Source organism: Pseudorca crassidens, chromosome 1 (assembly GCF_039906515.1).
Source record: "Pseudorca crassidens isolate mPseCra1 chromosome 1, mPseCra1.hap1, whole genome shotgun sequence".
Lineage (NCBI taxonomy): Eukaryota > Metazoa > Chordata > Mammalia > Artiodactyla > Delphinidae > Pseudorca > Pseudorca crassidens.
Genome location: NC_090296.1, coordinates 9,323,316 through 9,347,578, shown reverse-complemented (window position 1 = coordinate 9,347,578; position 24,263 = coordinate 9,323,316). Strand labels below are relative to the sequence as shown.

The 24,263-nt window shown below is 48.6% G+C and overlaps 1 long non-coding RNA gene across 9 annotated transcripts in view; it reads right to left on the bottom strand.

Annotated features, from left to right (window-relative positions):
* LOC137218828 (uncharacterized) overlaps positions 1-24,263 on the bottom strand; it is a 61,719-nt gene that overhangs the window by 35,077 nt on the left and 2,379 nt on the right. For 6 of the 9 annotated variants that reach the window (XR_010940878.1, XR_010940882.1, XR_010940881.1 and 3 more), the window contains exons 2-3: positions 15,390-15,530; positions 14,479-14,504 (exon numbers count right to left, since the gene is read on the bottom strand). This is a non-coding gene — a long non-coding RNA (uncharacterized lncRNA). Of the gene's footprint in view, positions 1-322; positions 2,907-11,312; positions 11,458-14,478; positions 14,505-15,389; positions 15,531-24,263 lie in introns of those variants that run through there. The other 3 variants (XR_010940877.1, XR_010940879.1, XR_010940880.1) reach the window with 2 other exon arrangements.

Sequence of the window (24,263 nt, the reverse complement as noted above, 5' to 3'; positions counted from 1 at the left end):
ATGTGGGCACAGAGTGGGGAAGGGGAGGGTGGGATGAACTGGGAGATTAAGTTTGACAGAAATACACTACCATGTGTAAAATAGATAGCTAGTGGGAACCTGCTGTATAGCACAGGCAACTCAGCTCGGTGCTCTGGGATGGCCCACTTGGGTGGGATACGGTGGGGAGGGAGGTCCAAGAGAGAGGGGATGTGTGTATACATGTGGTTGATTCACTTGGCCATGTGGCAGAAACTAACACAACATGGTAAAGCAATTATACTCCAATAAAAAAAAAATCTTGTAAAAAAAAATCTTGTAATAGCCTATAAAAAAAAAAATCTTGTAATAGCCTATAAATCTGAAAAAGAATATATATATATGAATCACTTTGCAGTACACCTGAAACTAATACAACATTGTAAATCAACTATACTTAAATTAAAAAAAAAAAAAAGAACAAGGACATAGTAATAAACTGGCCTCCCATGTACCCACCACCAGGTTAAGGAACAGAACGTCACCAACAGGCTAGAAGTCCCCATGTGCCCTTTTGGGCCACAGAGCCCTGACCCTGGTCCAGCCTCACATCCATCCCCTCAGAGGTCAAGTTACTGGACAAGAGCCTCTGATCGGCCCAACACACACCCACCACTTGATTTAAAGTCTCCATGAAACTGATGCAGTGGGGACCAAAGGGACCTATGAGTGAAGGGGCTGTTTTCAGAAGACGTGGGCCTGGTGGGCAGGCAAAGCCAGGCTGTCCCTGGGAGGGTTTGCCCCACAGGTTGCCTCCTTCTCCTGTGTTTGAGGAGGTTTCTTTTGGCTTTGACTCACCTTCCTTGCACCTCCTCTCTGATTTAGGCATGTGTCCACAGGGTTGATCCAGAAAGGTATCTGAGTGACAGCAGGCTGTGCTCAGAAGCGCTTCTCTCCCTATCTTGGTCGTTTCTGCCTTGAACCCAGCAAGAACAGATTTTTCCCTTGGAATGAGTATTTTCCCAAGAATCTCCTGAGTCCTTCATACAAAGAGGCCACTTATGGGACTAGCCTACAGCTGGAATCCTGAGCTCCCCATCTCAATAAAGAGGGCAGAGATGGGGACAGAATCAGAGCAATAGCTTCTTCTGTTATCCCATGTGACGGAGATGGCTAGCTGTCCACCCGGACCTATTCCCCTTATTTCTTAGTAATGAACGTGTATAGCTGGACACAAGCTGCCTGGTTAGGCTGTATTCCCCAGGCTGTCATGGGCGTGATATATGCTATTTGGAGGTCTAGAATTTAAGCCACAGGGAGTGCTTCTACCACATTCTATTTCCTTTCCTGTAAGAGGGAACCCAGACCTGGCAGTGACCCAGCTCCAACCATGCAATTGACTTATGAGCTAGGGAATAATGGAGTAAGAAATGGTAGGAACCTGGGTCCCTGAATGACCCCATGGAGTACAGCCTCCCCGGATAGCTCACTTCAGAACTGTTATGTGAGCGCAAGACATAGATGTCTATGCCTGTAGCCACTCTTGGGAGATGAGGGGCTCTTTGCTGCGACAGCTCTGTACTCATTCCACTAATACTCCCACCAATCCAAAAGGACATTTATCTCAGGATCCAGAAGGGAAAATCCCTGATGAGTGTGGTGTGGAACCAGGAAAAGCTTCTTCATCAACAGGTCTCAGCCCAAGTCACTTGCCACATGCTACAGAAGCTCGGGCTTTAGGTAAAAACAACGTCACCCCAGGAGACACTCCTATAAAGTGCGCATGAATCGTAAATGGATTAACACATTTGTCTATTACTTCCCAGCCAGGATTAGGGGATCTGAGGGAGTGATACACAGGACTGACGAGATCTGGGGGGCAGGAGGGTAAGGGCAGATCCCCGAGACTGCATTACAGCATGATGAAGGTTGAGAAGTGTGAGCCTTAGGAATGGATAAAGAAGATGTGGTACATATATACAATGGAATATTACTCAGCCATAAAAAAGAGCAAAATAATGTCGTTTGCAGCAACATGGATGGACCTAGAGATTGTCATACTGAGTGAAGTAAGTCAGACAGAGAAGGACAAATATCATATGATATCACTTATATGTGGAATCTTAAAAAAGGGTACAAATGAACTTATTTACAAAAGAGAAATAGACTCACAGATGTAGAAAACAAACTTATGGTTACCAGGGGGTAAGCGGGCGGAAGGATAAATTGGGAGATTGGGATTGACTTATACACACTACTATATATAAAATAGATAACTAATAAGAACCTACTGTATAGCACAGGGAACTCTACTCAATACTCTGTAATGACCTATATGGGAAAAGAATCTTAAAAAGAGTGGGTATAGGTATATGTATAACTGATTCACTTTGCTGTACACCTGAAACTAACACAACATTGTAAATCAACTATACTCCAATAAAAATTAAAAAAAAAAAAAAAGAAGGGTGAGCCTTGATGCTGCTGCAGGGGATACAAAAAGGTAACCTGTAAGAACAGTGAGAGGAAAATGAGAAGCAAAAGAAAAGGACACAGAAGGAGAGAGTGACAAGCACAGACAGAAAACAAATGTGAAATCAACTTGAAAGGAACATCTCAGATTCAAAGACAGAGAAAGAGAGAGCACAGGAGGATAAGCATGGAGAAGCTGGCGGGAGGGATCACGTTTCACCACATCAGAGCCTCGGGTCCCCATCTGCATCCTGGTATCTCAAGTTTCATCATCACTAAGATGAAAACCATCTGGCCGTCCGCACGCTACCCTCCAACTCAGTGTTTTTCCAGCTGCCCTGCCACTTGGGGGGTTTCATGCGTGCGTGAGTCAGAGGCGAGACATCAGCGGGGCCTCAATCATCTCTCCTGCAGGTCTCTCCTTCAGATGGGAAGCTGGGCTCAGAGACTGTGGCCCGGTGGGGAGCCCTTGCCACCTGCGGGGCATTCAAACTCAACAAAATGCTTCCACAGCACAGTGTATTCAATCTTCACAGCCCGGTGATACAGCCTGGGTGAGATGGGAAAACGGCTCAGAGCAGGGATGGCATGTGCCTAAGCTCCTCCAGCCCCGCCCAGGGCCCGGCCACCAGCAAGATGCCAGCCCCACCGTGCCATCCCTCTCACCCAGCTGTGGAGATGGTGGAGGCCTCAGACCTCGTCACCAACAGCCAGCCCCTCTTCCTGCTGCCAACCTGTGGGCCGAGGGATCTGTGTTTGTCCAGCTTAATGGGCAGGGTAGGAGGAGCCAGGTGGGCAAGCTGCTCTGGTGGCTTCAACGCCTGACCTACTGGGACCACCCAGCAGCCAACCTTGCTGGAGAAGTCTGGCTCACTTTAGCCCCATGAAAGAAGAAGGCAGAAGTGTGCCCCATTACCCTCCATCTCCCTGGATCACCATATTAACTCCCTTGAATTTTCCTGCATCCCTTGGCTGGTGGCCCCTTCCGTCTTCAAAACCAGCAATGGTGGTAGAGTTTTTCTCACTTTACATCCTTCTGCCATGGACTCTTCTGCCCCCTCCTTCCACATCTAAGGACCCATAGGATTACATTGGGGCCGGGTAATCCAGGATAATCTCTTTATTTTAAGGTCAGTTGACCGGCAACCTTAATTCCATCTACAAGTTAATTCCCCCTTGCCACATGACATAACATAGGACGTGGACATCTTTGAGGGAGCCATTATTCTGTCTACCACATCACCCTTTGGGGATATGGGCCCAGCTGTCGGAGCACCCGTAGGTTTGGCACGCCTCAAGTTCCACAACAGTCAAGCGAGGGCCTTCTCTCTTTCTCTCCTAGGATCAGGAAAGGGGAGGTGAGAGGGCTGAACGGATGGCTTCCTAACAACAGATCCGTTGGGAGGCAAAATGGGTTTCATGAGCCTGAGGAGGGCATCTGACCCAGAGGTTCATGGACAGATTGGCCCCAGGCTTGTAGGGCACCTGCGAAGGGTTGGGACCACTTGTACCCATTGCATGCAGGCTTGAGAATTTGGACTTGAGTTTCCGAAAAACCAGCTATTGGCTATTGGCAGACCTACAGAGAGAAGGGACACACAGATGCCGCAAGGCACCAAGAGCCGTGAGACAGGCGCTGGGAGCAGGAGGCTCTGCTTCTCTCACACAGAGAGCGGCGGAGCCACGGTGATGGCACGGTGATGGGGAGGGTGGGGCTTGTGTCCTGGGCGCCCTCACAGCCTCAGCCCTGCGCCAGCTGTGGCTCCGCTAACCAGCCCTTCTAGGCTGACCACCTCCAGCCTCTGGATCCACCCTTGACCCTCTCTTCCAGCCCTAGGGCTTCTCGGATCTATAGGATGGGCTGCCTGGGCGACCCCACTCCACACTCCCGGAAGCACCATGCAAGAGCGTGGGGGGATAGACTTCCGGGAAGATGGCGAAAGAGTAAGCCGCGGAGATCACCTTCCTCGCCACAGATACACCAGAAATACATCTACGCGTGGAACAACTCCTACAGAACACCTACTGAAAGCTGGCAGAAGACCTCAGACCTCCCAAAAGGCAAGAAACCCCCCACGTATCTGGGTAGGGCAAAAGAAAAAAATAAACAGAGACAAAAGGATAGGGATGGGTCCTGCACCAGCGGGAGGGAGCTGTGAAGGAGGAAAGGTTTCCACACACTAGGAAGCCCCTTCGCGGGCGGAGACTGCGGGTGGCGGAAGGGAGAGCTTCGAAGCCGCGGAGGAGAGCACAGCAACAGGGGTGCGGAGGGCAAAGCGGAGAGATTCCAGCGCAGAGGATCGGGGCCGACCGGCACTCACCAGCCCAAGAGGCTTGTCTGCTCACCTGCCGGGGCGGGCAGGGCTGCGAGCTGAGGCTCGGGCTTTGGTCGGAGCACCCGGGGAGGACTTGGGTTGGCGGCGTGAACACAGCCTGCAGAGCGTTAGTGCACCGCGGCTAGCCGGGAGGGAGTCCGGGGAAAAGTCTGGACCTGCCAAAGAGGCAAGAGACTTTTTCTTCCCTCTTTGTTTCCTGGTGCGCGAGGAGAGGGGATTAAGAACGCTGCTTAAGGGAGCTCCAGAGACGGGCGCGAGACGCGGCTAAAAGTGCGGACCCCAGAGACAGACATGAGACGCTAAGGCCGCTGCTGCCGCCACCAAGAAGCCTGTGTGCGAACACAGGTCACTATCCACACACCCTTTCGGGGACCCTGTGCAGCCCGCCACTGCCAGGGTCCCGGGATCCAGGGACAACTCCCCCGGGAGAACGCACGGCACGCCTCAGGCTGGCAACGTCATGCTGGCCTCTGGTGCCGCAGGCCCGCCCCGCACTCCGTGACCCTCCCTACCCCCGGCCTGAGTGAGCCAGAGCCTCCGAATCAGCGGCTCCTTTAACCCCGTCCTGTCTGAGCAAAGAACAGACGCCCTCCGGCGACCTACACGCACAGGCGAGGCCAAATCCAAAGCTGAGCCCCTGGGAGCTGTGAGAACAAAGAAGAGAAAGGGAAATCTCTCCCAGCAGCCTCAGAAGCAGCGGATTAAAGTTCCACAATCAACTTGATGTACCTGCATCTGTGGAATACATGAATAGACAACGAATCATCCCAAATTAAGGAGCTGTGTGGATGAAAGGCTCTTGGTGCTGCAGCCAGGAGTTAGTGCTGTGCCTCTGAGGTGGGAGAGCCAACTTCAGGACACTGGTCCACAAGATGCCTCCCAGCTCCACATAATATCAAACGGCGAAAATCTCCCAGAGAGCTCCATCTCAACACCAGCACCCAGCTACACTCAACGACCAGCAAGCTACAGTGCTGGACACCCTATGCCAAACAACTAGCAAGACAGGAACACAACCCCACCCATTAGCAGGGAGGCTGCCCAAAATCATAATAAGTCTACAGACACCCCAAAACACACCACCAGACGTGGACCTGCCCACCAGAAAGACAAGATCCAGCCTCATCCACCAGAACACAGGCACTAGTACCCACCACCAGGAAGCCTACACAACCCACTGAACCAACCTTAGCCACTGGGGACAGACACAAAAAACAACAGGAACTATGAACCTTCAGCCTGCAAAAAGGAGACCCCAAACACAGTAAGATAAGCAAAATGAAAAGACAGAAAAACACACAGCAGATGAAGGAGCAAGATAAAAACCCACCAGACCTAACAAATGAAGAGGAAATAGGCAGTCTACCTGAAAAAGAATTCAGAATAATGATAGTAAAGATGATCCAAAATCTTGGAAATAGAATAGACAAAATGCAAGAAACAGTTAACAAGGACCTAGAAGAACTAAAGATGAAACAAACAATGATGAACAACACAATAAATGAAATGAAAAATACTCTAGATGGGATCAATAGCAGAATAACTGAGGCAGAAGAACAGATAAGTGACCTGGAAGATAAAATAGTGGAAATAACTAATGCAGAGCAAAATAAAGAAAAAAGAATGAAAAGAACTGAGGACAGTCTCAGAGACCTCTGGGACAACATTAAATGCACCAACATTCGAATTATAGGGGTTCCAGAAGAAGAAGAGAAAAAGAAAGGGACTGAGAAAATATTGGAAGAGATTATAGTTGAAAACTTCCCTAATATGGGAAAGGAAATAGTTAATCAAGTCCAGGAAGCACAGAGAGTCCCATACAGGATAAATCCAAGGAGAAATACGCCAAGACACATATTAATCAAACTGTCAAAAATTAAACACAAAGAAAGCATATTAAAAGCAGCAAGGGAAAAACAACAAATAACACTCAAGGGAATCCCCATAAGGTTAACAGCTGATCTTTCAGCAGAAACTCTGCAAGCCAGAAGGGAGTGGCAGGACATATTGAAAGTGTTGAAGGAGAAAAACATGCAACCAAGATTACTCTCCCCAGCAAGGATCTCATTCAGATTTGATGGAGAAATTAAAACCTTTACAGACAAGCAAAAACTGAGAGAGTTCAGCACCACCAAACCAGCTTTACAACAACTGCTAAAGGAACTTCTCTAGGAAAGAAACACAAAAGAAGGAAAAGACCTACAATAACGAACCCAAAACAATTAAGAAAATGGGAATGGGAACACACATATCGATAATTACCTTAAATGTTAATGGACTAAATGCTCCCACCAAAAGACACAGATTGGCTGAATGGATACAAAAACAAAACGCATATATTTGCTTTCTACGAGAGACCCACTTCAGACCTAGAGACACATACAGACTGAAAATAAGGGGATGGAAAAAGATATTCCATGCAAATGGAAACCAAAAGAAAGCTGGAGTAGCAATTCTCATATCAGACAAAATAGACTTTAAAATAAAGACTATTAGAAGAGACAAAGAAGGACACTACGTAATGATCAAGGGATCGATCCAAGAAGAAGATATAACAATTGTAAATACTTATGCATCCAACATAGGAGCACCTCAATACATAAGGCAAATACTAACAGCCATAAAAGGGGAAATCGACAGTAACACATTCATAGTAGGGGACTTTAACACCCCACTTTCACCAATGGACAGATCATCCAAAATGAAAATAAATAAGGAAACACAAGCTTTAAATGATACATTAAACAAGATGGACTTAATTGATATTTATAGGACACACCATCCAAAAACAACAGAATACACATTTTTCTAAAGTGCTCATGGAACATTCTCCAGGATAGATCATAGCTTGGGTCACAAATCAAGCCTTGGTAAATTTAAGAAAATTGAAATTGTATCAAGTATCTTTTCTGACCACAACGCTATGAGACTAGATATCAATTACAGGAAAAGATCTGTAAAAAATACAAACACATGGAGGCTAAACAGTACACTACTTAATAACGAAGTGATCACTGAAGAAATCAAAGAGGAAATCAAAAAATACCTAGAAACAAATGACAATGGAGACACGACAACTCAAAATCTATGGGATGCAGCAAAAGCAGTTCTAAGAGGGAAGTTTATAGCAATACAATCCTACCTTAAGAAACAGGAAACATCTCGAATAAACAACCTAACCTTGCACCTAAAGCAATTAGAGAAAGAAGAACAAAAAAAACCCCAAAGTTAGCAGAAGGAAAGAAATCATAAAAATCAGATCAGAAATAAATGGAAAAGAAATGAAGGAAACGATAGCAAAGATCAATAAAACTAAAAGCTGGTTCTCTGAAAGGATAAATAAAATTGATAAACCATTAGCCAGACTCATCAAGAAAAAAAGGGAGAAGACTCAAATCAATAGAATTAGAAATGAAAAAGGAGAAGTAAGAACTGACACTGCAGAAATACAAAAGATCATGCAAGATTACTACAAGCAACTCTATGCCAATAAAATGGACAACCTGGAAGAAATGGACAAATTCTTAGAAATGCACAACCTGCCAAGACTGAATCAGGAAGAAATAGAAAATATGAACAGACAATCACAAGCACTGAAATTGAAACTGTGATTAAAAATCTTCCAACAAGCAAAAGCCCAGGACCAGATGGCTTCACAGGCGAATTCTATCAAACATTTAGAGAAGAGCTATCACCTATCCTTCTCAAACTCTTCCAAAATATAGCAGAGGGAGGAACACTCCCAAACTCATTCTACGAGGCCACCATCACCCTGATACCAAAACCAGACAAGGCTGTCACAAAGAAAGAAACCTACAGGCCAATATCATTGATGAACATAGATGCAAAAATCCTCAACAAAATACTAGCAAACAGAATCCAACAGCACATTAAACGGATCATACACCATGATCAAGTGGGGTTTATTCCAGGAATGCAAGGATTCTTCAATATACGCAAATCAATCAACGTGATACACCATATTAACAAATTGAAGGAGAAAAACCATATGATCATCTCAATAGATGCAGAGAAAGGTTTTGACAAAATTCAACACCCATTTATGATAAAAACCCTGCAGAAAGTAGGCATAGAGGGAACTTTCTTCAACATAATAAAGGCCATATATGACAAACCCACAGCCAACATCGTCCTCAATGGTGAAAAACTGAAAGCTTTTCCACTAAGATCAGGAAGAAGACAAGGTTGCCCACTCTCACCACTCTTATTCAACATAGTTTTGGAATTTTTAGCCACAGCAATCAGAGAAGTAAAGGATATAAAAGGAAACCAAATCGGAAAAGAAGAAGTAAAGCTGTCACTCTTTGCAGCTGACATGATACTATATATACATAGAGAATCCTAAAGATGCTACCAGAAAACTACTAGAGCTAATCAATGAACTTGGTAAAGTAGCAGGATACAAAATTAATGCACAGAAATCTCTGGCATTCCTATACACTAATGCTGAAAAATCTGAAAGTGAAATCAAGAAAACACTCCCATTTACCATTGCAACAAAAAGAATGAAATATCTAGGAATAAACCTACCTAAGGAGACAAAAGACCTGTATGCAGAAAATTATAAGACACTGATGAAAGTAATTAAAGATGATACAAATAGATGGAGAGATACACCATGTTCTTGGATTAGAAGATTCAACATTGTGAAAATGACTCTACTACCCAAAGCAATCTACAGATTCAATGCAATCCCTATCAAACTACCACTGGCATTTTTCACAGAACTGGAACAAAAAATTTCACAATTTGTATGGAAACACAAAAGACCCCGAATAGCCAAAGCAATCTTGAGAACAAAAAACGGAGCTGGAGAAATCAGACTTCCTGACTTCAGACTATACTACAAAGCTACAGTAATCAAGACAGTATGGTACTGGCACAGAAACAGAAATATAGATCAATGGAACAGGATAGAAAGCCCAGAGATATACCCATGCACATATGGTCACCTTATCTTTGATAAAGGAGGCAGGAATGTACAGTGGAGAAAGGACAGCCTCTTCAATAAGTGGTGCTGGGAGAGCTAGACAGCTACATGTAAAAGTATGAGATTAGATCACTCCCTAACACCATACACAAAAATAAGCTCAAAATGGATTAAAGACCTAAATGTAAGGCCAGAAACTATCAAACTCTTAGAGGAAAACATAGGCAGAACACTCTATGATATAAATCACAGCAAGGTCCTTTTTGACCCACCTCCTAGAGAAATGGAAATAAAAACAAAAATAAACAAATGGGACCTAATGAAACTTAAAAGCTTTTGCGCAGCAAAGGAAACCATAAAGAAGACCAAAAGAGAGCCCTTGGAATGGGAGAAAATATTTGCAAATGAAGCAACTGACAAAGGATTAATCTCCAAAATTTATAAGCAGCTCATGCAGCTTAATAACAAAAAAACAAACAACCCAATCCAAAAATGGGCAGAAGACCTAAATAGACATTTCTCCAAAGAAGATATACAGATTGCCAACAAACACATGAAAGAATGCTCAACATCATTAATCATTACAGAAATGCAAATCAAAACTACAATGAGATATCACCTCACACCAGTCAGAATGGCCATCATCAAAAAATCTAGCAACAATAAATGCTGGAGAGGGTGTGGAGAAAAGGGAACCCTCTTACACTGTTGGTGGGAATGTAAATTGATACAGCCACTGTGGAGAACAGTATGGAGGTTCCTTAAAAAACTACAAATAGAATTACCATATGACCCAGCAATCCCACTACTAGGCATATACCCTGAGGAAACCATAATTCAAAAAGAGTCATGTACCAAAATATTCATTGCAGCTCTATTTACAATAGCCCAGAGATGGAAACAACCTAAGTGCCCATCATCGGATGAATGGATAAAGAAGATGTGGCACATATATACAATGGAATATTCCTCAGCCATAAAAAGAAACGAAATTGAGCTATTTGTAATGAGGTGGATAGACCTAGAGTCTGTCATACAGAGTGAAGTAAGTCAGAAAGAGAGAGACAAATACCGTATGCTAACACATATATATGGAATTTAAGAAAAATAAATGTCATGAAAAACCTAGGGGTGAAACAGGAATAAAGACACAGACTTACTAGAGAATGGACTTGAGGCTATGGGGAGGGGGAAGGGTAAACGGTGACAAAGCAATAAAGAGGCATGGACATGTATACACTACCAAACGTAAGGTAGATAGCTAGTGGGAAGCAGCCGCATAGCACAGGGAGATCAGCTCAGTGCTGTGTGACCACCTAGAGGGGTGGGATAGGGAGGGTGGGAGGGAGAGAGACGCAAGCGGAAAGAGATATGGGAACATATGTATATATATAACTGATTCATTTTGTTGTGAAGCTGAAACTAACATACCATTGTAAAGCAATTATACTCCAATAAAGATGTTAAAATGGAAAAAAAAAAAAAAAAAAGAGCGTGGGGGAACCAGTGCTTCACTGGGAAACCCTCCCCGAGTTGGGGAAATGCCTCTCTCTCTTGTCCCAGGGCAGGCATTTCTGAGACACAGTGCAACCCACCTTAGAAGGTCCTCGAGGTGACAGGGCCCAGCACCCGCAGCAGTGGCCAATTCAGGAAAGCATCCTTGCATCGCCTGCCCGCCTTCCTAGCATCCCATCCACCAGCTCCTCCTCTGGTCCACGTGGTCACCTCCCAGACAGCGTCCTGCCCAGAAGCCTGTGTCTCAGTCTCCATGGATGCGTAGCCCACTAAGTCCTTACACAAGCCTGTCAGCTCGGTGCTGTCTTCCTTCTGCATCTGACAGATGAGGAAGCCCAGCCAGGGCAAGATAAGGGCCTCAGCTGAGATTCACAGCAGATCCAGAGTGTGGAGCAGGCAGCCCCTCTCCCAGGCTGCACGCCCACCACTCGGGGTCCACAACCAGCCTTCGCGGCGCTGCAGGGGACCGGGTGCCAGCACGCGGAGCTCAGAAGGGTTTGCTGAGACAGATCCCGGGCCAGAGAGCCGGGGGTCAGGTGAACCGCACCCTGGGTTCACACCCTCTGGGCTGATGGGGTGGATGCCCAGTGTCTCTGAAGCTCTGCAGCACAGACATCTGATCTCCGCACCCCTGTGCCTGAGGGTGGAGTCGAGAAATCCACACATACCTGAGGGGCTGTTGCTTAACCACGCGCGGAGTCTCCAGCTGCAATTTAAGATTTTAATTTCTGAGCCGAGAATGGACCACCTTGTGTGTGTGTGTGTGTGTGTGTGGTGTCAGTGTATGTGTGTTGGTGGGATGTGTGTGTACTTGGGTTTGTGTGGCTTGGGTGTTCACGCACGCGTGCGTGTTAGAGACTACTCTTTTTGAGGTACAGTTGATTTACAATATTATGTAAGTTTCAGGGGTACAACATAGATTCACAGTCTTTAAAGGTTATACTCCATTTAGAGTTATTATAACATGTTGGCTATATTCCCTGTGCGGTACAATATATCCTTATAGCTTATCTGTTTTATACATAGCGGTTTATACCTCTTAATCCCCTACACCATCTTGCCCCTCCCCCTGGAGGCTACTGTAGATCGTGCAGTCCGGCGAGCCTCTTGGAGAGTTGACCCTTGAGCCTGAATGAGCAGAAGACCTGACCACGGAACAGGGGACAATTTGAACGGGCCGCCCCCAAGGCCACAGCTCTGGCACGTGGTGACAGCATCAACCCCACCTGTTACTTGGGGTCACTCCTGGTGAAAACACATGAGGGGTGTAGACAGAGGTGGGCAGAGGACAAACAGAGGAATGAACCGCCGAGTCCTCTGAGCCCCACGGAATGAAAAGTCCTGGCCGAGCTTCCAAAGGAGCCGAGAGGAACCCTGTGCTCCACATGGAGCCTTTCTGCCAAGCTCGTCATTGTTCCGGACCCCCTCGTATGGAGGCCCTGCCAGTGCATCATGGCTCCCAGCCTTCCTCTCTTTTCTTTCTTTTTTTTAAAAATAAATTTATTTATTTATTTTTCATTTTAGGCTGTGTTGGGTCTTCCTTGCTGCACACGGGCTTTCTCTAGTTGTGGTGAGCGGGGGCTAGTCTTTGTTGTGGTGCGCAGGCTTCTCATTGTGGTGGCTTCTCTTTGTCGGAGCACAGGCTTTAGGTGTGCAGGCTTCAGTAGTTGTGGCTCGTGGGCTCTAGAGCGCAGGCTCAGTAGTTGCGGTGCACGGGTTTAGATGCTCTGCGACATGTGGGATCTTCCCGGACCAGGGCTCAAAACCATGTCCCCTGCATTGGCAGGCGGATTCTTACCCACTGTGCCACCAGGGAAGTCCCTTTCTTTTTTTTTTTTTAATTGTCTCCCAGTACTTATTTTAATTCCTTACTCTCAATGATCATGGTAGGTTTTTTGTTAGTTCCCCAATCAGTTATCTACCAGGGGGCTACTACAGAGAAAAGTGATCTTATAATAGCAGACCTTAGTCCTGAGAACCCTCTATTATTAGGAAGAGAAGATTAGTAAGTTTTAGAATTGCCTTTTGAAAATGATACTGTGATTGCAATGTTGCTTTTAAAAACAGATCAGATCTCCACACACAAAATAGAATGCTTGGTGGTGCAAGATTGGTGCAGATGTCAAGAACATGGCTGATTCTGGAATCAGACATTAAAATACAATATAAACAAGAGCCAGGTGAAACACCACCAAGGTATTAATTCTTTCCTTCCGTGATTGTTCTTCGAATCACTGCGAGGTCAGGCAGGCATCCTTTCCTGAGGGAGTGCCCCAAAGGCAGCCAGCTGTAGCGGTTATACTGACTTGAAGGTGACAACTTGGTTTTACGTCCATCCTGGGCATTAGCCAATTTTGCTGGGCAAGACACATTTCTGGGCTTTAGCGTTCCCATTTTTACCTTGAAGTTGTTGACTCTATCAGTGATCCTCAAGTTGAAGCCAAGCAGCATTAGCATTACCTGAGAATCTGTTAGAAGCCCCGCTTCCCAGGCCCCAGCTCGCACCTACTAAATTAGAAATTCTGGGGCTGGGCTTCAGCAATATGTGTTTTTTTCCCCTCCAGTTTTATTGGCAAACAGCCCTGTATAAGTTTAAGGTGTACAGCATAGTCATATTTTTGAATTTTTTTTAAACTTCTTATTTTATATTGGAGTATAGCCGATTAACAATGCTGTGATCGTTTCAGGAGCCCAGCAAAGCGACTCAGCCCTACACATACATGTATCCATTCTCCCCCAGACTCCCCTCCCATCCAGGCTGCCACATAACACTGAGCAGAGTTCCCTGTGCTATACAGTAGGTCCTTGTTGGTTATCCATCTTAAATATAGCTGTGTGTACATGTCGATCCCAAACTCCCTGACTATCCCTTCTCCTCACCCTTCCCCTTTAACTGTAAGTTCATTCTCTAAATCTGTGAGTCTGTTTTGTAAATAAGTTCATTTGTATCATTTCTTTTTAGATTCCGCATATAAGCGACATCATACAGTATTTCTCTTTCTCTATCTGACTTACTTCACTCTACAGCATAGTGATTTGACTTACCTCCACCATGAAATGACGACGCCGATAGATTTAGCGTTCCTCCCCTTTCTCAGAGAGCCCTGATTGCCTAGGGACCTTCCTTTGTGATCTGCCCTTCCCCACCTGCAGCTCATATTTCCTTCTCACGATGGAGCACGGGAGGTCAGATTTTATCTTACACAGCAAACCTCCCCTCCCCAAATGTTTGTTTAAGTCTCTTACCTGCTGGCCTGTGAGTTCCATGTCACCTATCAGAGTGTAAAACAAAGCAAGTTTGTTGATACAGCCCGATATTGGTGGACGGGTTAAAAATCCATTCATGAAAGCATTTGTTTATTCATCCACCATTTCTCCAGTGTCCACCACACTGGTGAGGCTGATGTGTAAGAGGTGAGGCCACTGCCCCCAGGACTCCATGGGAAAAAAGACATGTATGCAAATAACCCAGGAGCACCTGCTGGGTTCCAGGTGCCCAGGGAAGGGAAATAATCCCTCTTAACGGACAGGTCACGGCAGGGAGGCCTGGGTGCTGTGGTGCTCCTGGCACGGCTACAAGCCCCTGCAGCCGGGGCTTCCAGGGCAGGGGCTCAGGGGCACGTATGGTTAAGCTGAGGACGCTGCAACATGAAGGGAATGGGAAGTGATGGGGAGAGTTCCAGGGCTGGCTGAGTACATGTTCAGCCAGGATGTCCTGGTTATTAAAATAGTCACCTTCTTCCATATGCATCAATAAATAGATATTTTCCCACATGCCCACCGCTAACACTCTGGTCAACCCATAAGGATTGAATTGTGTCCCCTAGAAAAATCTTTGAAGCCCTAATCCCAATCCCTACGAATGTGACTTTATTTGGAAATAGGTTCTTTACAGATGATCAAGTTAAGAGGAGGTCATTAGGGTGGGTCCCTAAGCCAATATGACCGTGTCCTTATACAGAGGAGAAATTTGGACACAGATGTGCACGTCAGGAGAGCGCCACGTGAAGAGTGGAGTTAAGCTGTCACAGCCAAGAAGCTGGGAGTGAGGCCTGCCGACACCCTTAGAGGGAGCACAGTCCTGCCGACACCTTGACCTCAGACCTCCAGCCCCCAAAAATGCAAGACAATAAATATCTGCTGTTTAAGTCACTCACTTTGCTGCCCTTTGGTACAGCGGCCCCAGGAGCTAATGCCTTCTCGCGATCCAGACGTTAAAGGGTAACTCCTCGTAGAGCAGGAGGCCTCTGGGACCCTGTTGTTGCATATTGCCATCGTTCAATATTTTTAATATCACCCTTGGAGAAAAGCAAATGTAAAAATATTGAGTGCCTGCTCTTTCTGGGACTGAAAGGAAGCTTGAGTGGAGAGTAGAGGGCGTAGGGGGAGGTTGACAAGTCTAGGAACAGTGAGAAACGGTGAGGGTTTTAAGTGACAGATGCTGAGGTATGTTCTTGGAGGGGCCCTTGGGCTACTGGGTGGAGACTGGGTGGGGGAGGGGCAAATGTGTCCCTGAAGACGGTACCCAGGCTGGAGAGGATGGTGGTAACGAGAACAGGAGGAACCCTCATCCAGTGATTCTGGTTTTCCCTGTGAAGTAGCAGGAGGGTCATTTGCTTGGAGGAAGAGGAAATTTTGGAATTTGAAGGAAAAGAGAAGGACCAGTAGATGAGAAACGATGGGCGATTCTAGGCGCTGTTCGGGGTCCGGCTGGGGTTGGCAATTCTCAGTCGACAGTGGCATCAGGGCTGTATGAGCTTAGTAGAGAGGGGATGGGGGGCAGTGAGGGACAGGGGTACAGGGAGGGACAACGGGCAATGTCACAGTGGGGGAAAGTCATGCACGTCCTGTGGGAAGAAGGGAGGTCATAGAAAGTAAAATGCCAATTTTTGTTAAAAGTGGCACATTCACCATTAATGGGTCTCCTCCGTCTCCCCAAAACCCCTTTAAAATATTAAGAGAGGTATCACCAAAAAATGATAATACTCTATAAGAACATAAACGCAGGAGAAGCTGCACTCGCAGCTGAGAGTCACGACATTGTTAGTGGAGTGAAAGCAGAAGAGGGATCTGGAAGAATGGAGATGGTTTCCATCTAAGGGCACGAAGAAGGAGAGTCCATATAAACACACCACTTGACCACAGAACCCACAGGGGATCGGCGTCTGAGGCACCAGGTACCACTAAAGGAGGGTGTTGGATTCCAGACTAAAAGGGGAGTGGAGATTGGATGAAAGTTTCTCTACAAAATGTTTGGGTTCCCGGTCCCCTGTCCGACACCTGCATCAGCTTCTTCCTTCCCATGCCACCTCCAGCCCCAGGACATGAAGTTTATCCTCTGGAAAAGTCAGATGGAAAGGCGTAAAGGTGAGGCGTGAAGCTGAACAGCCTAGGGAGCTGTAACCATCAGCACGTTGAGCTCTGGCACCCACAGACCTGTCCCTGGGAAGCCAGGGGATCGGTAGGCTCTTCTCTGGGAAGCTGAGTGGCTGCAGAGGAAACACTGCAGCACTGACATTTGGAGGTTCCCCGACAGCATTCCCTGCTTGCATGGTTGTTCCTCCATGAGGTGCACTTGGCACCGAGGCCAGCCCAGGTATGCAGAACCTTGGACAGCTCACTCTTCAAAAGAAACAGACAGCTAAGGGAACTGGCCCTTTGAGGAAACCCTCTAAGCTAAAAGCAAAGAAGAAAAGAGACCAAGGATAAGCAGTGCAGAAAATAGAAGAAATTTTTAAAAGTATAATTTATATGTTCATAAGGATGAAATAGTGCACCCATTAAAGAAGAACAGGATGCTATAAAAAAAAAAGAGGAACAAGAATAAGCAGAGAGGGGCTTCCCTGGTGGCGCAGCGGTTGAGAGTCTGCCTGCCGATGCAGGGGACACGGGTTCGTGCCCCGGTCTGGGAGGATCCCACATGCCGTGGAGTGGCTAGGCCCGTGAGCCATGGCCGCTGAGCCTGCACGTCCGGACCCTGTGCTCCGCAACGGGAGAGGCCACAACAGTGAGAGGCCCGCGTACCGCAAAAAAAAAAAAAAAAAAAAGAAGAAGCAGAGATCTTATACATCTACCCAGAAACAACATTTCATATCAGAGACAAAGTAACATGAAAACTGATGCTCGATGTAACCAAATATTTTATATTACCATATTGGGAGTGATGGGGGGAGCAGAACAAGAGGAATATATATAGTCATGCACACAGATGGGGGGATGTGCAGTAGAATGTCAGGCTGAGTGCACAGAGCAGCACAAGCAAAGGCCCAGAGGCATGGCGATATGAGACACGGGTTGGCCTAAGCATGGAAGGTCCATAGGGCACTGCTGTGAGCATGTTTATTCCCGTTGGTCTCCCTCCGTCTCAGAATACCTTTGCTGAGTTTGGGGGATCCCCCACCCAATGAGTTTTGGAGGATAGCAAATGCTTTCCCAGCCTCTCTTGCAACTGGGGTGCAGGCATGTGGCCACGAGTCCCAATCAGACGTTCCCAAATGGCCTTTGAATCAGAAGCTAGTGAGGACCTGGAAACGCATCCCAGGAGGGTGGCGGCAGCTGCCCCACAGCTCCCTGATGCACCAGCGTCCAGTGCCAGGGCCTGGGTGCATCAGCAGTGGCAGCAACAGTGTCTACACAGGCGAAGCTGCTCCAAGGTGGCTTTGGGACACCATTCCTGGCTGGACAGCCTCCAAGCCCAGCCTCTAGTGTCCCCACTCCCACGCCCACCGCCAGGCTTGGGCCACCTACTCATGGCCTTGGGTGCACAGACCTGCGCCAAAGACCAGCCTTCTATTGTAGGTCTTCAAGTGCTCTGTGCGCACAGGGGAGGGGGGAGAAGGCATCTGCTTAATCAATCAGCAACTGTTTATCACACATTTCCCTTGGGCCAGGCGCTGTGTCCATCTCAATAATTTGACAAAATTCACTTCGGCTTCCATTAGGTTGCTAAAACAAACAAACAAACAACTCAAATAAACCCTGAAATTAAAAACGTAGCCCTCAGGAAAGGAAAAGGTCACCTCCTCACTCTGAATCACTCAGGTCTGGGAAGAGAACAGAGCTCGGTTCCCAGAAGGGCAGTCGGTCACCGCCCACACCGTCTCTGCAGCTTGGGGGGCCCTGGCCTATTTCTGGCATCACCTCCACGCCCTCAGTGTTTGAGACAGAGAGGTGTTTGGAAGGTGGTGCCTATTTATGGGGCAGAAACAACAGGACAGACTTGCTCATGTTCCCCTGACATCGTCAGGGCTGGTTCCTCCCCGGGCCCCAGGCCACCCCTCCCCTACGTCTCCTACGCAACTGCTTTTGTGACCCACCCTAGAAACACAGGGACCCTCAAGGATGGGCTGGCTGACTAAAACATCCTCTCTGGACCCGTTTCCCTGCGGGGCACTGAGGGACCCCCCAGCTCTGAGGTGCCCATTCCGCCCTGCCTTCTCCTGTGGACCCTCCGGGATCCAGACTCCCTCTCTGCCCGCCTGAGGACACATCCTCTTGCCCATCTCCTGCCTTTCTCTGAGGGCGCTGTGGTGTCCTGCGGTATCTTCAGGTCATGCTCTCCTTGGGCAGGTCACTTCCCCTTCTGTTGATTATTCTAGTGTCACTCACCCCACAGGGCTGGGAGGAAGAGGCAACATGAGGACATGGGCAGGGGAGTCCTCTCCCACCTCTGAAGTGCACGGTGGGGATGGGTGGCTGTTAATCTTGACCGTGGGAACGCAGGGGCTAGCCTTACCAGCTCTGGGAGCCCTGGGCTGGCACAAGGGACAGAGCTGGCCTCAGTGAGTGTTTGATAGACAGACGGATGAATAGATGGACAGATGAGTGAGAATTCTGGGGACGCACAAGGCACAGTGGAAAAGGTACAGATTGAGAGTCAGACACAGACTGGGTTCACTGCCATCAGCAGCCGCCCTTCATCTGTTCAATGAGTGTTTTCTGAACACCTAGGACCTGCCTGCCTGTGGATTGGCGGGCAGTGTAGACACGGCTCTGCCCTTATGGAGCTGTGAGTTCATGGCAGACAAAGGAGACACACGAGCACACACATACAACTTTGCACCTTGTGGGTGTTCCGTAGAAGGGCCCCAGGTGGGAAGGAGGGCACCTTCTTAGCCAGGCTGGCAGAGAAGACCCGCCCCCCCCCCCAGAAGGAACCACTAAGGCTGTGACTTGGGGAGGAGAGCAGCTGGCCCTGGGAGAAGAGGGAGGAACATTCCTGGGGGAGGAGTGGGCGATGCTAATGTCCTGTGGCAGGGTGTGCACTGAGTGAGCGAGAGGCCTGGACCTGCATTTTACTTTAGAGGCACCGGAGACTGATTTTACCTTCTTTAAAATCCCTCTGGGTAGAAAACAGATCAGCACTTGCCAGAGAGCTGGGCACTGGGGAGGGTTGACAGCAAAGGAGCCTGCAGGCAATGTGCAGGGTGATTGAATTGTTCTGCGGGGCACGAGGGTGTGGATACACGATTCTGCCTTTGTCAAATCTCACAGAACCAACCGGACACCACAAAGAGGGAACGTGACTCTGTGCAATTTTTTTTAAGTTTTCTATTAAAAAATAAAAGAGATCCCTCTGGCAACTGTGAAAGGGAAGGGTGGGAGGGGCAGGAGAGGAAGTGGGAAACTGGCCAGGGCTAACGGCAGTGGCCTGAGTGAGAGTGGCTGGGTCTGGGCTAGTGGTGGCTCAGGTTGTTGACCTCTGGGAGCCTGTCTCCTCACTGGGGACATGGTTCCCACCTAGAAGCTGACTGTGTGGGTTGGAGATGTCACCTGAAACCTGCCTGGAGGGGCCTGTCTAGAGCAAGGTGCTGGGCACGTGGGAGCCTGGCTGATTGTGTTTTCCAGAGGGTGGATGGGACTCACCAGCCAGGGCAGGGGGTGGAGGCTGGGAGCTGCCTGGGGCTGCGTTAGGAAAACAGACTTGAAGGTGAGCCAAAGGGAAATTACTCAAGAGTGAAGGGCACCCGGCTGGAGGCCCCCAGGCAGAGGAATGTGGCCCACAATGCTGTGTACTAAGTTTCTCTCTCCCAGGGAGAGTTGGGGCGAATTCAGAATCTGAATGCAGTGCCAGCCTGGGCAGAGAGGGAAGGGGAGCAGAGTGCTCCAGAGAACGGCTGGCTCTCGGGGGCCACGTCCACTGGGAAACAGAGGCTCCCGTCTGCAGGCTACAGTGCAGAGGAGGCCTGGAATCCTGCTCCAGCTCGGCCACCCTCTAGCTGGGGGACCTTGGGCAGGTTACTCAACATTTCTTCTTAGTTGTAAGACTGATGCGTAGCACGTGGGAATGCACCTCTCTGAACTGAAAATACACGAAACAAATGGATGAAGTGAAATGGAAGCTGACGGTGATGGTGATCAACGGTTAGTGCACTGAGTCAGTAGAAACTCGAATTGTTACTGAACGCAAGTTCATGTGCCCGATGTACAGGGAGGCCAAACAAATCGAAATGTCAGAGTCTGGAGCAGAGGAAGGTTTATCGCAGGGTCAAACAAGGAGAACGGGTGGCGCATGCCCCCCAAAACCCCAAACTACCTGAAAAGTTTCAGCAAAGCATTTTTTTTTTTTTGAGAGCAGCAATTTACAGCTCTTTATTTTTTTATTTTTTTGCGGTACGCGGGCCTCTCACCGCTGTGGCCTCTCCCTTCGCAGAGCACAGGCTCTGGACGCGCAGGCCCAGCGGCCATGGCTCACGGGCCCAGCCGCTCCGCGGCATGTGAGATCCTCCCGGACTGGGGCACGAACCCGTGTCCCCTGCATCGTCAGGCGGACTCTCAACCACTGTGCCACCAGGGAAGCCCTATTTTTTATTTAATTTAAAAAAAGTTTTATTTTATATTGGAGTACAATTGATTAACAATGTTGTGTTAGTTTCAGGTGTACGGCAAAGTGATTCAGTTATCCATATCTATTCTTCTTTCAAATTCTTTTCCCTTTTAGGTTATTTCATAATATTGAGCAGAGTTCCCTGTGCTATACAGTATCATAGGGGCAGAGCATTTTTAAAGGCCAGGCGAGGGCGGGGCACCCCAGGGTCTGTGATCAGCTTGTCCACAGTTCTCTGATTGGTTGATGGTGAGATAACAGAGCAGTATCACAGGGAATTAACCTTATCAATCCTTAGGCGCCAGAAGGTCTGGGGGCTGCATGCTTGTGATTATCCAATTAATTTCTTCCATTTGGTGGTGGTGTTAGCGTCTGAAAAACTCAGGAAATGTGCATCAGATGCTATTACCCAGGTACTTCAGAGAGGAGCTACAGCAGAGGATATCAGGGAGGGGTCTGTCTGGGAAAGGCCCCATAGGGTTCTGCTCGCTCCAGAATGCCCCCCAGGGCAGTGTCCTTCTCCGCAACCCTCCAGCAGCATCAGCGCTCTAGGTGTTTGAACCTATGAGTGGGGAACAGCAAGGGGTAGGGGCGCTTCCTGATGCGGCTGCTGTGAAGACAGTCTGGCTCTTCCTCCAAAAGTGAAGCACAGAGTTACCACGTGGCCCAGCTGGGTACATCCCCAAAAGACTGAAAACAGGAACCCAGACAAACACTTCCACGTGAGTGCTCCTGGCAACGTTATTCACAGTGGTTGAAAGGGAGAAACAGCCCCGAAGTCCATCCATGGGGGAAGGGACAAGCAGATGTGGTCCAGCCATAGGACGGAGCATTGCTGAGCCACAAACAGGAATGAAGGACCGCTATGTGCCGCCGTGTGGCTGAGTCTCAAAAACATGACACTGTGTGTAAGAAACCAGGCCCCAAAGGCCACATGTCATAGGATTCCGTTTCTATGAAATACCCAGAATAGGGAGATCCGAGGGCGCCACTCACTAGAGTAAATCCCCTCTCGGAGCTTCAGTCTCCTGATGAGGGGGTGGGAAGGGGAAAGGAGGGGCCTCAGCGCCGAGCCTAGTGGGCACCGGACCTGGGGTCCCAGGTTCCACGGGAGGCACGAGGACCCTGCAGGTAGAGCCGGCTCCCTGGGGACCCTGGCTCAGCGGCCAGTCCCTGGAGAAGAGGGGCAAGGGATGCCAGGAATCAGCCTGGGCTCCTTACCCTTAGGATTTCCCAAACTCGGCAGCCCCCCAGCCTGCCCCCCGGGCAGGAAGTGAGGAATCACCTCTGGGCGTAAGAGCAGCGGCAGCCCCAGGGCTGAGGACAGAGGTAGGAAGCAGTGTGGCCAGGCCGACCGGCAACCGAGGCCTCCTTCCCACCAACCTGCCGGCCCAGCAGGATGAGGCCCCCATCCACCTCCCAGGGCAGCAGGGAGACAGACAGACAGACGGAGGAAAGATTAGCCTCCCTGTGCCCCTCGCCCCCACTTCCTTCCTCAAGTTCCTCTCTGAGCGCAGCTCTGAAGGTCTTTGCACCAGAAATAGCAAGGATTTCACTCATGCCCTAAATCTGGGGACAGGGTGTGGGAAAGTCCAGTCGGACAGAAATTGTGAGGAAAACAACCCATATCAGGGAGTTAAATCAAAGCAGAAGAGTTTGCTCTCTCCATGTTTCCACTGTTCTGGAAAGAACAGAATGCATATGCGCGTATAAACTGCAGAATAGAAATGGCGCTATCTCAGTGACTTCACACGTGAGTTAAACGCACAGATATTTGCACTTCAAGCTGAGTGATATAAAGGTGAATGGTAAAATACATGTTAATAAATGAAAATTTTAATTCTCCTTTACTCAGAAGAACTGTAATCAGCTAGTAACTTATCACTGGGGAATGGACAGCCCGGGGGTCGGAGCTGGGGACTGAGAGCCAGCTGTGCCCAGGACGAAGCTTCCTGCAGGGCTATGGGGGCCTCTGGGGGTCGGGGCGAGAACAGAGGCAGAACGGAGGGGGCTGCACGTTGGCTGGGACTTGCTCTGCAGGGTCTGTGGACGTTGGCATCAGTGTCAACCAGTCCACACTGTAGGCTTTGTGCATGTTTCGCTCTGAATCAAAATCCGTGCTCACCCAGTTTCTCAGGATTGGTCTGCCTGTGGTATGCCGGGCGGCTGCCGAGTGACAGAGAACAGGGGTTGCTTTCTGGTCAAGACCACAGAGTTCTGGACAAAAGCACAGCCCACTTCTGGAGGTGGATGGAGAAGGGCCTTCCTGGGGAGGGGACTGAGGACCTCAGCCTCACACACAGACATTTGGAGAGGAAGTTCTGGAACACTGGGATGGAGGGACAGACATACATAAACAAACACGTGTGCATACACGTGCACACGTGGCTTGCTTTCCTGCTGTTCTGTTTTATGGGCTCTTTTCTCCACCCCAGCGAGGTTGGATCTGGGGGCTTTTGCCCGTAGACGGACCTGTGTCTTCATTCCACTGGCAGGAGTTCACAGGGGCCCTGCTATGTGCTGGATAACAGACAGGATAATAAATAAATAAATAAGACAGGAGTCCCTGCCTCATGGGATTCATGTCCAGGGGGCATGGAGGAAAACTCAGCACTATGAAGGGAAGCGGCCAGCGCGCTGAGTGCAGGCGAGGGGCAGCCTCCACCAGGCACATCAGGAAAAGGCCCGTGAGCGGCTCCTAAAAGAAGGGCGGCAGTTTCCAGAGGAAGGGCGCTCCAAACAGAGATCGCTGCACGTGCAAAGGCGGGGAGTCAGCTGCCATCCGCCACATTTGGGAGACTTAGATGACTGCGCGTTGCTAAGGCTTAGGTTCGGACTTGAGCTGGAGAGGCCAGGGGTCGGTTCTTCCCAAGCCACAGAGGGGCCCTGGCTTCGTGTGGAGGCCATCAGGGTTACATGCAGGAGGAACTTGGTGCCTCCTCTAGTTGTCCCTGAAGACCCCCGGGCTGGCTGGAGCCGGAGTCCTGGCAGGGCTGAGTCCCCTTGTGACCCCAGCCAAGTGGATAAGTGGAAAGGGATAGAATAAGTCAGGGGTGTCAGATTTCGCAGGAAGGGTTTAGCTAAATTTTCTCATAGCAAAAATGAAATGCAAATATGTGCCGATCCAGATATAAATGAGTGTGGGTTGTTACTGAGTTTGTGAGAAATTCCCTTCGAAATGGTTCCCTGGCCTCAGTGGTGGGCT